Genomic DNA, 14,265 nt, shown 5'->3' with positions numbered 1-14,265 from the left:
TATATTAGTGTCGGGGATTCTGTTCCTTAACTTCTGAGTACTGCTACATCGTTCTATATTGTGTTTTTTCCTGTCTGTGGATTTTAAATTTCATATCTTTTTATTGTCAGTACTTTAGTGTATTTTTCACTTGTTTTGACCATCCCATGTGTTCTAAGGTACAATGTAAAGTACTATGATTTAGAAATAACAAGTACTTGATTAAGAGTTTAAAGGGTTGGTACCCAAATCTTCACTTAAACTTTCAAAACCACTTTCCAATCCAGAAACTAAAGACTGCTGTGTTTAATTTGTAAACCCTTTTGTGAGCTGAACCCTGCAGAAATCATACAGCCCCATGCACCCTTTGAGACTAATAACAGCAACTGCAGCAAATCAGTCAGTAACTGAGAAAAAATTAAACAAGAAAGGCAAGAAACAACAAAAAAACCAAACAAAAAACTCAACAACAAAAAAGAAGGCAGTATAGCATGAGTGAAAATCAGTTGCCAGAGAAAAAGTAACACTACATAAAAAGAAAATGAGCATTGAGATTAGACAGAAGGATATACTTCTGACATGTTTTTAAAAAAATGAAAAATAAAAAGCTCAGCTTTCATATTTCCAGATTATTTTTTCCAGAGTTATTATTTATTATTTAGTTTTTACTCACAGTTACAAACTAGGATCCTTATTTTCAGCTGTTTACTCTGTTGATTTTTTCTGTTTTATATTTCTGAAAGCTAATTAAAACTCAGAGTTTTTATAAAATCGTGACCCATGATATTATGGCATTTTGAGTCAACTGTTATGTTCTTTCAGATTAAGAAAATAATATCCCCATAAACATGAGTCTAATTTAACAAAGTTATGTAGGATGACCAGTATTAGAAAGGATGAATGCACATCTGAAAGCTAGCTTTACTTTTCTTTTCAGTAACAGATCTCACAACACAATTCATTCACTCTTTGTTATAGAGAAAAGTTACAATAATTTCAAATTAATACATTATCTGTATTTCTTAGTAGTCGTTTTTCATTTTTTTTTGGAAAGGGGGAAAAAAACCCCTAAGGTAAATTGATGAAATATTCTGAGTATCAAAGTATCACCTGTTATTTTTATATTTCAGAATTAGTGCATGATAATTATTATGACAGAACTTGTTATGCCCTCTAAAGCACTCAATGAAAATGTAAATAATAGCCACAGTACAAAATGATGAAAAAACAATGCTTTGTAGTACTTCTGATTTTTTTTTTAGAAATCACAGAATGAAATTAGTTACAATCTCCATATCCCCAAGGAAAAACAATGGACTATAAGGAAAAAAAGTAAGTATTTAAACACAATTAAACATAATAACCAGATAGTACTCTTTTTTCTTTTTTCCATTTAAAAAAAATATTCCAAACTCTGTAAAAACTCATCTTAAATCATAAATCTTGCCTGTGATACCATAGACCACTTAACATAGAACATTATGGTAGAAAGGGAGCAGGGTAGAATCAAATGGAGAAGAAAATGAAGCAGCTGCTGATTGTAGTAAGTAAAGCTTTTGCTTCTTTACAATACTCTCGAACTAGAGAAATGGAAAAAAAAAACCAAAACAAACCACCAACTTTTGTCTTAGTTTCTTCAGTAATATTTAATGAAGTGTCAATATGTCTTTACATTTTTATCAATGGTTTTTCACTACATCACTAGATCACTGGACCCCAGTGAATGGGCAAGTGAATTAAGCTATTTCAAGGGCTGTGTTTATCAAATGTAGGAAAGACAAAGGAACTCCAGTAATATGTTTTATTTCATCCTTCAGTAAACACCTAACAGCCCTATCATTTTTGGGCATCTGATTATCTGAACCATCATTTTAGTTAAAACTTCAAGAAACTTCAGAAGTTGAAACAGAAATTGAAAGTATTAATTTGATTTTTTTCCCCAGATGTGAATAAATAGACATAGAATTGTCTTACAAGTTGTTTTCTCTGATGTAAAACAAATGTATGATACGCACACCAATGCTGCATGTATGTGGCTGAACACTTTCAGAAACAGCGTTCATTCAGAATTCTTATTCAAATGTAATTGAAAACATTCACAAAAAGGACAATAATATTATTAGAAAAAAGTGGGTGTTAGTGTAGGCATAAAAATATCTATTATTTTCGACTATTTGCACCACATACTACATTATACTTCTAGCTTTTAAGACATGAATATTATGACTGCATTTCCGTGTGAGAGAATGTGCAGAGGATATTCTTGTTATATCCACATCTATTTTTAGGATCTAAACAGATCCCCTTTTACCATGGTGAGGCAAATTAGATTATTGGTTTATATTAAAATTTGTCAGGATGTCTTACTTTCATGGTATTTGGGATGTTTTTCTCTTCATTATTTCACAAATAACTTAATCTTTATAGAGTCTTCCATGTTGGTATTAGGTCTCTGGAAAGTACATTTTGCATATATTCTTTTACGTAAACTCTCACTATGATTGGTTCTCCAGGGTAAATTCACTAGTTTGGTTCTCCAGGGTAAATTCTTGGGTGCTTCTTTTTGAAACACTTTGTTTTCTCATAGTTATGTTTTCTTAACACTGAGAACTCACAATGTTGAAACTTGTTTTTTGAAGCATGTGAATATTTTCCCTCAGGATTAAGGGGTAAATATCCCCTTTTCTTAAATTCTGAAAATCTAAAGATGAATTGAACTAAACAGAACATATTTGACCTGTAAAATAAAGCAGACTGTATAGCATAAGGATGCTTTCCTTCACTTAAAAACATAATTTCAGATGTAGGCCAGATATTAGTGCTGCATTTTATGTTGGTCATAAGATTGACATCCAATCTCAGCATTAGAAAAGCAACCCTGAAGAACAGTTATAATAATAATAATTAAAAATTTATAACTATTATTATTATTATTAAAAAATCATCAAAAACCATAACAAACATCAATAGTTTACATAAGGATTTGTTCTTAGGTTACACCCCTTTTGTTCAACTTATATCAGCTGGACTCACTCAAGTATATTAAGGATTTATATTTACTTCATTGCTTTCTGTAGGCATATATATTTTATGGGTGTTATATGAACATTGTTTGGAGCATCATTTGATTTATATGTCTTGATTGCTTAGCCCTTAAAATGAAATTATTGCAAATAAAAGAAGTCATCACACACACAAAAATACCCTGAGGCTGAAATCACACATTTTACAATGCTTCATTTCTGTTTCAGACTAGAAGTACAATGATATCTTGCTTTTCAGATTTGTCTCCTCAGAGTCTGTCTTTTTCAGAGCCAATGAGACAAATAATAATATCAAATTATGACTAAATGAGTCAGTATCCTTTTAGTAAGTGAGTGGAGAACTTAGCATGGGACCACCAGCTTATAATGTAATTATTTATTGTTGATACATGCAATTAAAAAGATTATTCACTTTTTATTCATGAAAAAGTACAGTCACAAAGCAAAATTTATCTCAGTACCCTCTGTCAATGTATTGGGTGCAGGTGCCCGGGCGCTGGCAGCAGGGCCTGCCGGGACAGCCTCTGTGAGGAGCAGCCAGGGCTGCCCCGTGCCGGACACAGCCAGTTCCAGCCAGTTCCAGCCGGCTCCAACCCGCCCACCCCAGGGCACCGCTCAGCCCCACAGCCAAAATGGTGGCACCTCTGGGAAAACATGTTTAAGAAAGGATAAAATGCTGCACAGGCAGTGAGGAGCTAGGAAAAAAATTGTGAGAAACAGCCCTGCAGACCCCCAGGTCAGTGAAGAAGAAGGGGGAGGAGGTGCTCCAGGCACCGGAGCAGATTCCCCTGCAGCCCATGGGGAAGACCATGGTGAGGCAGGTTGGCCCCATGCAGCTCAGGGACGACCACGGTGGAGCAGGTGGACATGCCCTGAAGGAAGCTGCAGCCCAAGATGAGCCAATGCAGTAGCAGGCTTTCATCTTATTTTCTCCTGTTCTGCTGAGGAGGGGGAGTGGGAAAGCAGCTGGGTGGGTGTCTGGCAGCCAGCCAGATCAGACCACCACAATTTTCCTTTTATGCCAAACCCCAGAAATATTGCAAAACAATGAGGTAGTGCAGGGAATACTTTATCCCCTGCTGACATCTCTAATTAAAATGATATAATATGCATACAGCACCGAAGCCTGATACAATAGAAATTGTCAAAACTCACATCATTGTTTGCTGTGGATTTCACCAACAAGCCCAGTCCTACTTCCTGTAAACTCAGTATGTCAAATTCAGAGCTATTATATCTTTTAATGGAAATGTTTCAAGAGTTTAACATGTGGGTTTTGTTCTATATTTAAACTGGACACAGGCCTCCACTTTTCTTTATTCCCTTCTGTTTCCTCAGTTGCACATCTTCATACCTCTACTGTTCCTTGTCTTTCTAACACCTTCCTACTTCATATTCTGTGCTGCTCACTATCCTCTTCTCAGATACAATGAACGTGTCTCAAGGTAGCGTTCACTACAATTCTGTAATGCAGAAATAGAGCATCAGAATGTATATAGAGAATATTATTTTCTCCCTTTCATAACTGTCAACGTCACAATTTCTTGGACTTTATTTTGTCATCTATCATCTCTGTACAAGACCTAATCTCACTCACATGAATCTAACCTCTGCTGACAAGACATGTTTGGCAACTACAATCATCTAGCTACCATGACAGAATTAACACTTGTATTTCATACAGTCCTTTCCAACACAACACAATTCATGCAGCTACTCTTTCTGCTACCCATAAATGACAAATGGATTATAATTTAACTTTAGTTACTTTATCTCCTATCTCTCTTAGCAATAGAAGACAAAAAAAAAATTAAACCTCACACCATCTCACCTAGCTAGGTTATGAACAAGAGGGGGATATTTTACATTTCTAATGCTTATAATACACAAGGACAACATATTTGTCAAAGCAGTTATATTCAGGGATTTCTTAAGTTCAAATAATTCAAAACTTAGTTAACTAAGTCCTGAATGCAATGAAAGGTAGCTACCTTAGTGTTCATCTTCTCTCTCACCCGAAAATTCTTAAAATGTTTGCAAACTTCTTTTTTTCCCATGTCCTGCTCCAGACAGTTCTACATGAAAATACCAAGGGTTTCATACCCCTCCTATCCATTAGGCATGTACCCCAAAGCCAAATAATTTATTTTTTCACCCTGTTAATGATTGACAGAACTTTTATTATGGGGATATGTAACCAATTTGTTTCACTGGAGTTACAGAACAGGTTGCTTGAATTCCCATCTGTCTATTGTTAGTCTTATCAAAGTCTTAACAGTCCAACCAACAAGTTATTAGTATAGTTAAAATGATGCTAACACAGTTCAAAATATATGCAGTTAAAATAGATGTGTGTGTTTTTAAATATGTATAAGTTTATAAAAATATATAAGTTATACCTACATATATATATGTAAATAATAATTATTCCCAGTATCAGTCCCTTTCTCTGGTTTCATGCTCACCCTTCTACTGCCCCTGTGGTGGATCTTATAGTAGGTGGTTCCTGTCTGAGAAGAATCTGTAAAGGGAGTCATCAGCAAGTTGTTTGCTGGGAGTAGTCTAATAGTTTCTTCTTTCTCACGCTAGGATCTACCTTAGGTTATTTTCATGTGTCTGCTAACATGCTCAACACCTTGTTCCCTTTTCATTGGTCTGCAAGTCCATGATGTATCCAAATGCTCTGTATATGGTGTGCTTTACATATGCTGGATGCTTGTACTTTGTGCTCTTTGTTATCTTAAAAATTTATTTTGCCCAGATCCAAAGACTGCATTTCTTTGATGACCAATGATTGACCATTGGTGACTACAGCCTCCAGTATTACCCTGTGCCTGCATTTTCAAGGCCTTTGTTGTCGTCCCGTGCTGGCATTCTTCCATACCAGATTTTATTCTAGGGTCTCAGATAGTTCTTAAATGGTATAAACTGTGCTATAACTATCTGTTGGTTACTAAATGCATACAATGATAAGCATTACATCACAGATTGGTATAAAACAGTGAAAGCTAAAGCAAAGTAGGTAATATTTAGCTGGTCATTAGATAATTTCTGTTATAAGTTAAATCACATCTCTAGGCAGGCCAAAGCAAGTCCAGACAAAGCCAGGCAGATTTTGGGGTCTGATTTGTCATCTTAGCAAAGCCTACTGCAAGCATCAATAACTTGGTATTTACTGGGGTACAGTGCTACAAATAATAACCCTGGGCATTTGATTAGCAGTACCTCACTGCTGATTCCAGCCCATTCTTTTTATTTGTTTCGCATAGCTGCTACAACTATATTATTCATTAACCACATGAGTAGCAAATAGGATTTTTCATCTCAAAGTGATTTTACCAGTATTTCTGATGTTATAAGTTTAGAATTTGTTACATATATTTTTATAAATATAACAAATCTTCCAATAATTTACAGCTATTTTTTAAATAAGCACAGTGACAGCATTCTTCAATCTTACGTGCTTCAGAAAACCATAATAGCAAAAATAACTAGGATACATTGGTTCAATAAAACTAAGGAATTTCCAGAAGTGAAATGACCTGTTGTATGAGATTTTCAAGAAGTTTTTAAATTAATACCCCTTACACTTCAAGGTTACTATACTTCTTTAATCCCCACAAGTGTTCAAGACCTTTGTTTTGTTGTATGCAGTTAATGTATATAATTTTAAATACAGCAGATTGTAAACACCACTTCTTTTTCTTGTCTATTGATAACAAAGGTTTTTCTTAACTATTTAAATAGACATTTGACTGACAACAGTCTGATACAGTTTTATCTGTATTGTCTCCTAGTGTGTACTTAGAACATAATTTATTTCAGTTAAGCAAGTTGTGAAGTCTCAGAAAACAAAATAAATCTTCAGAATACAATCTTATAATGGAATCTTGCTTAGGCTTATTTTCAATATTGTTATCTCTATTTTCCAGTAAAATATTTCAGAGAATGGCATGTGTTATCTGTATTTGGAAAAACATAGATTTTCATTAAACAGAAGGCTGCTGAGCAAGTCTTAAAACAAGTAATTTTAAGAGTTCTGGAATTAATGAATACTCCTCTTGAGATGGACTGAATCTCCATCTGGAAGTACCCATTTCTATATAGAACTGTATATGACCGCAGAGCATCCTCAGATACTTCTAGGAAGATGAACCTTACCTTCCTTTCACATGGATATAAAACAAAACCAGCCCATGCAAATTTTCTTCCTCTCTTGCAGGCCAGGAGTCTTGTCTAGCCATGAGTCAAAAGGCAAATTATGCCAAACTGCTTAAAAGTCAAAATATTCTTTCCTCTAATCTAATCCTCTGTTCTTGTAATTCCTGATGTAATGAGTCAAATTTTAAGGAGGTATTAGAAAATGAAGTAATAAGAAGAAACAGTCATCAAAGTAGCATTCAAAAACTTTATCCTTAAAATAAATCTATGTTTATGTGTGTATATATATGTATACAAGTTTGTATGTATGCATAACCTGTTTATTGTATGATGTTGTGATTTTATACTTGAACTTCTTCAGGCAGGTTCTTTTAGTGGAAGGAAAAGTGAAGCAGTGATAATAGGTTTTGAAATAATGAAACACACAAGATGTGAGAGAACTAGTGGAAGATCCCACAGAAGCATACAGTAAACAAAGAATAAAGTATTGTCAAAATTACACATGAAAAAAATGAAAACTGCTACAGAGGACTGTTGAAGACAATAGACAGTGATGCAGTGTTTGTATTCCTCAAGAAAGGGAGAAAGTGCAAATATTGTTCAGAGTGAAGAGTATGTGGAACTTGTTAGTTCTGATGTAAGTAGATAATTCAGCTTAGTTTTTCTTTTACTCCTACTTAGAACAATTTGAGAGGATAACAGACAAGATGCATTATTAGGTAAATATTATTTGGGTGCTTTTTTATTTTCCAGTTATATTTGCTTAGTTAATGGCATAGACTCTAAATCCCCATACTCTACCTAATCGAAACTATAACAGCACACTGATTTCTGCACTTGAGCATATTCCCTCATACTTTTTGTATAGGTCATTAGAATTGGTTGCTACTGAAGGAAACAATATACTGTCATCAATCCAAAACTTAATTTCAGCATGATTTATGGCATATCCCAGAAAGGCTCAACAAATACATTGTATTTTGTAGTACAAAGGGTACATCAAAATGTAGAAATGTAAATATATCTGATTTTATCAGAGTGCACTACACTGCTTTTTTCCAATAAAAATAAAATACTTCTAAGTCTAAGGTTCAGCCTCAGGGAAATTTATTTTTTTTCCTGTGCATAAGGACTACTTTTATTTGAAGTAATACTGTCCCATTCAGAACTGTGTGGCCACTACAGCTCTATGGTTTTGAAAGGCTGTTACTCAGAGAAAAAAAAAAAATGAAGGAAAAATGTTTCTTCTGATTGACAAGCAATTTAGTTCAGAGGAGAGTTGGTAAACTGAGTGCTGAACTGACAGATATGGATGCTGAAGTCCTGATTAACGGAAAATCCATGTTACTGCTTTTGTAAGTGACAAAATACATTTTTTTAGACTGTTTCTGCCTCTCTGTTTCTAACTTTGTTTGCCAGGACAATCTCTAAGGTTAAATAAATTCTTCAGACGTTGCTTTCTGAGGGTGCCAGAAATGGTACCTCATAAAAGAATTTTCTTTGTGAGTGGAAAATCTGTGAACTGAACAAGCTCCTTTTGCAACTAATTCTGTGGTTTCAAGTAATTTCTCTGATTTCAGGAATATTGATTTGGAGTCAAGGTTTCTTTTCAAGAGTTAGATGTCATATACATTTCACATTATATATGTAATTATATATGTGATCTTTTATATATATATGCATATGTATACATATATGTAATAATATATTTTTATACATGTGTTTACACATTGCCATCTATTTAATAGACATGCATACTAAAAGATGTGTTTGTTTTGTGTTTTGTTTCCTTCTGACTTCAGTGACCTATAGTGTAGATATGCAAAGGAGATTTCCTCCACAGTTGGTGGAAATAAACAATTCTTCTAGGAAGAAAGAGAGTTCTGGCAAGAATTTTAAAATGAATTGGCATAGATTATAGAAAAGTTTATTTCTTTCTACTAATTTTAAAGCAACAACATATCTACATATGATCAGATAAGTCCCACTTTAAGTTTCTGTCATATTGAATCCCTCTTCCATCACTTAAAGTATGTGTCCGTATACAGGCACTGCTTTTCACTTTCAGATGTTCTGAATATGTCACAATTCTTGTAACTTCACACATTGCCTGAAAGTGCACTCACTATTTTTATTGTTGTCCAAATTCAGATTTCATTCTAAGTTTTCTTTCAACAGCAATTTCAAACATATTTTTGAGAAATACTACTGATTTAAGCTGCTTAATTATCTTCAGTTAGATCTTAAAATACAAGTCATGTTAAATTGTGATATGTCTAGCACAACTTGGTTCTTATTAAAGGCTGCAGTGTACCCTCAGTAGGCATGAGAGCACAAAATCCTTTGATCTCATTGTTGTGCAGTGGACCAAAGTATCTCTTCTACTCTTAAATATTTCCTTCTGGGGAGCCTACTCAGGTGGAGTTGGTGGGCTATATTACATCTCTGGCAACAGTGCTACTGCATTACTAGTAAAAGGTCCTTTGAATCTTTAACCACATTTGAGATCACAAGTCATGTGCAATTTGTGTGAGAGAAATACTCAGTGAAAAGCTGAAACCTTGGGATTTTTTTACTATTCTTCATGTGTTGTCTGTGTTTCCTGTTTCAAGTACACATTTCCATTCTACTAGCCACAGTACTGTTATAGTAGTACCCAGTGAAGCATGTCAGACAGCACCTATTAATCACATCATTTAGTCTCTGTCTTATGAACCATGACTGTATTAAAACAAAACAAAAATGAAGAAAAAAGTCCACATCAAGGAGAAGAGAAAAAAAAAATTCACTTTTTCCTTTATTTGACAAGAACTTGAAACTAAAGTTACTTAGATTAATGTAGTGCTTCAAGAATATTGATAGCTTCAAAATAAACTATAGTATTTGCTAACTGCATGGGAGGAGCTTCTTTGCTAAGATGATACCATGAGTAGCTCAAGAGTTGTTTGTTTGCCTAGCTTTTTATGATTTTATTTTCCTAACTTGAATGGAGATCTTAAATATTCAGAATTCACTAAACAAAAAAGAAATATAAAGGCAGTATAAAAAAGAAATGAAAACATAAAGTTATTTGAGTGCAAAAATTCTTTGATATAACTGGTTCTTTGTAAGACAAAATAGCAGCAATGAACATAATGACAGCAACTCAAATGAAATATAAAATGCAAATTTATTTTAAGAAAAAATGTGGAAAGCCATAGTGTAATCAAACTTCAAAATTAATATTACATTACTTCAAAAGATTTCAGCTTATCTTGGTCGTCAGCTGTATTGTGCCATATAATAGCTATGGTGTTCCTTTTTTTTATGGTGTATATAAAAGGTACTGTATGCACAATATTTTTCCTCTCATGTCTTGTTTGATTTACCTACTTGTTGTTTGATTAAAATTCCAGAATGTGCAAAAAAAACCCCTCAAATGAAGAGCAGCAGACCACCAACAACAAAACCGTGCCACAAAACATGCTGTATCTGAGCAAAAGTTTTATGGGTATGGTTAACTGTAAACACATGAGTAATATCAGTCTACTCCATCCAGCCTTTAAACAAATACTTGATTTTTCCTGAAGTCAGAAATGTTGCAAATCTTAGGTGACTTCCCATAGGGTCAAAATCAATGAACAAGATATTAGCAAAAGTGATAAAGTCTTATATTCAGTATCTTCATGCACATAGAAGGACATATAAAAGGCAAGCTGAAAGTGTCCAGACATCCACTGATTTTAAATTATCAGTAAGAACTCAAAAAATAGGTCTAAGCATCACTTTAGCAGTATTGACATTATTTCAGCAGTTTGGACAATAAAAGAGCTGCAAACAGCTGCCAGAAGGACTTGATTAAAAAAAAAAAAAAAAAAGATAAAATTGGCATTTATATATATGTAGGTAGTTAAGCTGTAAGAAATTAAAAAAAAAAAAGCTGAAAATATATAACAATTTAATTTGATGATACATACTCAAATGGAATATTTTGTGTAATTATCTTAGGATATGCCAGAAAGAGAAAAGGTACAACTAAAAGCATACAGTATATTACAGTTATTCCATATGTGGAAGTCTAAAGCAATTAAAATTCTTGCTTAGAGATGAAAATTCAGACACATTGTGTGATGGTTATATAAAACTGTGTATTGCTGAACTCACGCTTACCTAAGATTTACTTAACTATCATAATTTAAGTGAACAAAAGTAAATTAAAAGGGAAAAGAGATCTTAATAACAGGAAACTGTTAGTCAGGAATTTTATTTAATTAACACTATTTTTAGCCTCAGAGCAAAATTTAACTCCCTACTATTCATAAACTCCAAATACTGTGAGGTACAAGCATTAGCAGAAATAGCAAAAACTGTTGGATGCTTATTAACATGGACGAGTATTCTTTATGCAGTCCTACTAAGTGAAGAAAAAATTGGTAAACACATGTCATCCCCTTTCTCCTAAAGGTTGGGAAATTCTCCTGTAGGCTTGCCAGAAACTACTGCATCACCTGCTGTGAAGTTCCAAGGAGAAGTTCCCAGTTTTCCAGAAATATCAGGACTGATGATGGGAGGCATTACTAAAGGAGCAAGAAAGATTCCTGTATTCTTTTATAGCCCCCAAGTTTACCATATCATGTTGTCTAAATACTCCTTAGTTTCCATGAAGATTTTTGGTATCTATATTGTCACAGATTCAAATGCTGGCCCCCATATCTATTAATCACATGCTCCACATATTCATTATGGTAATTTTCATCATGTTAAAACTGTGAAAAAACCAAGGATTTTGTAATAAAAAGCAAAAAAATAAAACATAGAATATAGCCCTTTCAGAACATAATAATATCTAGCATTCTCCTCAAATAATGTTATTTTGTGACACACAAAAGTAGAGACAGTATACATGGAGAGCAAGCTGTATCAACCTCAGTACTGTTCACGCTGCCATATCTGTGAAAGTAACAGGCAATAGCAAGCCATAACCATATCTCGGTAGAAGAAATGTGGTTGCACTGTAAAGAAAGCATTAAAAATCACTTACACCCTGGGAAGTAAATGCACAGCTTTAAAAGAAAAAAAAAAAAAGGAAAGAAACCCCCAAACCAATCAAATCTTGTATCTCTCAGGTTCACAAACAGTAAATTAAAATCTACTGTTTCATATTTGAATACAGTTGACATTATATAATTATCAGAAGCTTTTTCTTTTTACTGCTAGCCCTGAGTATTTGGTAACATACTACCCAGGGATCTACTGGAACAAATTGTTCACTTCCCCCCTTCTATTCTTCTTCAAAGACTTACTGACTTTTTTTTTTCCTTGTAATTAGTCTGTGGGGGAAAAAAAAATTAAAAATCCAGAGGGTTTTTTTGATCTAATTATTGAATACTAGGTATGCCTCTTAGTTTCCAACAGTGGAAAAAATCACTGTTCCAATCAAGGTGATTCCAATTCCAATCACCTTTAGAAGCACAGGAGCAGGCAATTCCATGGTGCCAAAAGTCAAGCAAGCAGGGTAGAAGATCAGCTTGTCTGAACAGGGTACCCTTGATACTCAGGCAGAAAAAGATCTCTGGAAGTGATATCAGGTTTGGGTTGTGATAGAATTAGTGGAAGTATTAGTCTGTTCCCAGAGCTATGATGTTATTGGTATTAGCAAGACTTGGTGAAATGAGTCCCACGACTGAAGTGCTGGCATGAAGAGCTGTGGGATATTCAAGAGGGATAGGCAGAGCAGGTGAGGTGGAGAAGTTGCACCATATGTAAGGGAGAGGATTGACTGTACAGTCCTTACAGATAAGGAAGATGTGGTTGTGAGCATCTGGTTGAGCATTAGGGGGATGGAAAACAAAGCAGATGACATTGTGGGTGTCTACTATCAGTCACCCAGCCAGGATGATAGCATTGATGAGTTATTCTATAGGTAATTAAGAGAAATCTCTGGCTCCATAGTCCTTGTTCTTATGGGAGATTTCAACTTCTCAGATATCAACTGGTAATACCATACTGCTGTGACAAGCAAGTCTGGGAAATTCCTGATTATGTTGAAGATAATTTCATGTCAAAAATACTCTGTGAGCCAACAAGGAAAGATGCCCTCCTAGACTTGTATTTGTGAGCAAAGAAGGACTCATGGGAGATGCGATGATAGGTGGCTGTCTTGGTCACAGCGATCACAAAATGGTTGAGTTTAAAATTTTCAGTGTAATGAGAAAAAAGGTCAGCAGAGTTGCTACCCTGGATTTCAAAAGAACAAACTTTAAGCTGCTCAGGGAGCTAGTTTGCAGTGTCCCCTGGAAACCTGCTTTTGAGGGCTTAGGGGTCCATGAAAGCAGGTCAGTTTTTAAGAATCACCTTTAGAAGCACAGGAGCAGGCAATTCCATGGTGCCAGAAGTCAAGCAAGCAGGGCAGAAGATCAGCTTGTCTGAACAGGGAACCCTTGATACTCAGGCAGAAAAAGATCTCTGGAAGTGAGGTCAGGCTTCACAGGAAGATCACAGAGCTGTAGTTCATGTGTATAGGGAGAAGACACGAAAAGCCAAAGCTCAACTAGAGTTGAAACTGGCCAGTGTTGTGTCAGTCAACAAAAAAAAGGCTTCTTTAAAGTATGTTACTAGCAAGAGGAGGTGTAAGGGAAATATGGTACCAATACTTGATGAAGATGGTCACCTGACTAATACGGATGAACAAAAGGCAGAGGCATTCAGTGTATTTTTTGCATCAGTCTTTAATATTAAGGATAGATCTTGGGCTGCCTGATCCTCTGAGTTGGAGGACCATGACTGGGGGAGCAGTGACTTTCCATTTGTGGACACTGAAATTGTAAGGGACCAGTTGTATCAGCTGAATGTTCACAAGTCCGTGGGGCCTGATGGGATTCGACCCAGAATACTGAAGCAGCTAGCAGATGTTATGGCAGGACCCCTCTTGTTCATCTAGCAAAGGTGGTGGGAGTCTGGGGAGGTCCCTGCTGACTGGAAGTTAGCCAATGCTATTCCAATTTGTAAGGAGGGCATCAGGGAACACCCAGGAAACTACAGACTTGTTAGTCTAACCTCAGTACCTGGAAAGGTTATGAAGAAGATCATACTAGGTGCTATT

The sequence above is a fragment of the Haliaeetus leucocephalus genome, unplaced genomic scaffold (genome assembly GCF_000737465.1).
Source record: "Haliaeetus leucocephalus isolate CR32 unplaced genomic scaffold, Haliaeetus_leucocephalus-4.0 Scaffold61, whole genome shotgun sequence".
Taxonomy (NCBI): domain Eukaryota; kingdom Metazoa; phylum Chordata; class Aves; order Accipitriformes; family Accipitridae; genus Haliaeetus; species Haliaeetus leucocephalus.
The sequence above is the reverse complement of the archived record's forward strand: the minus strand, read 5'-3'. Positions refer to the sequence as shown.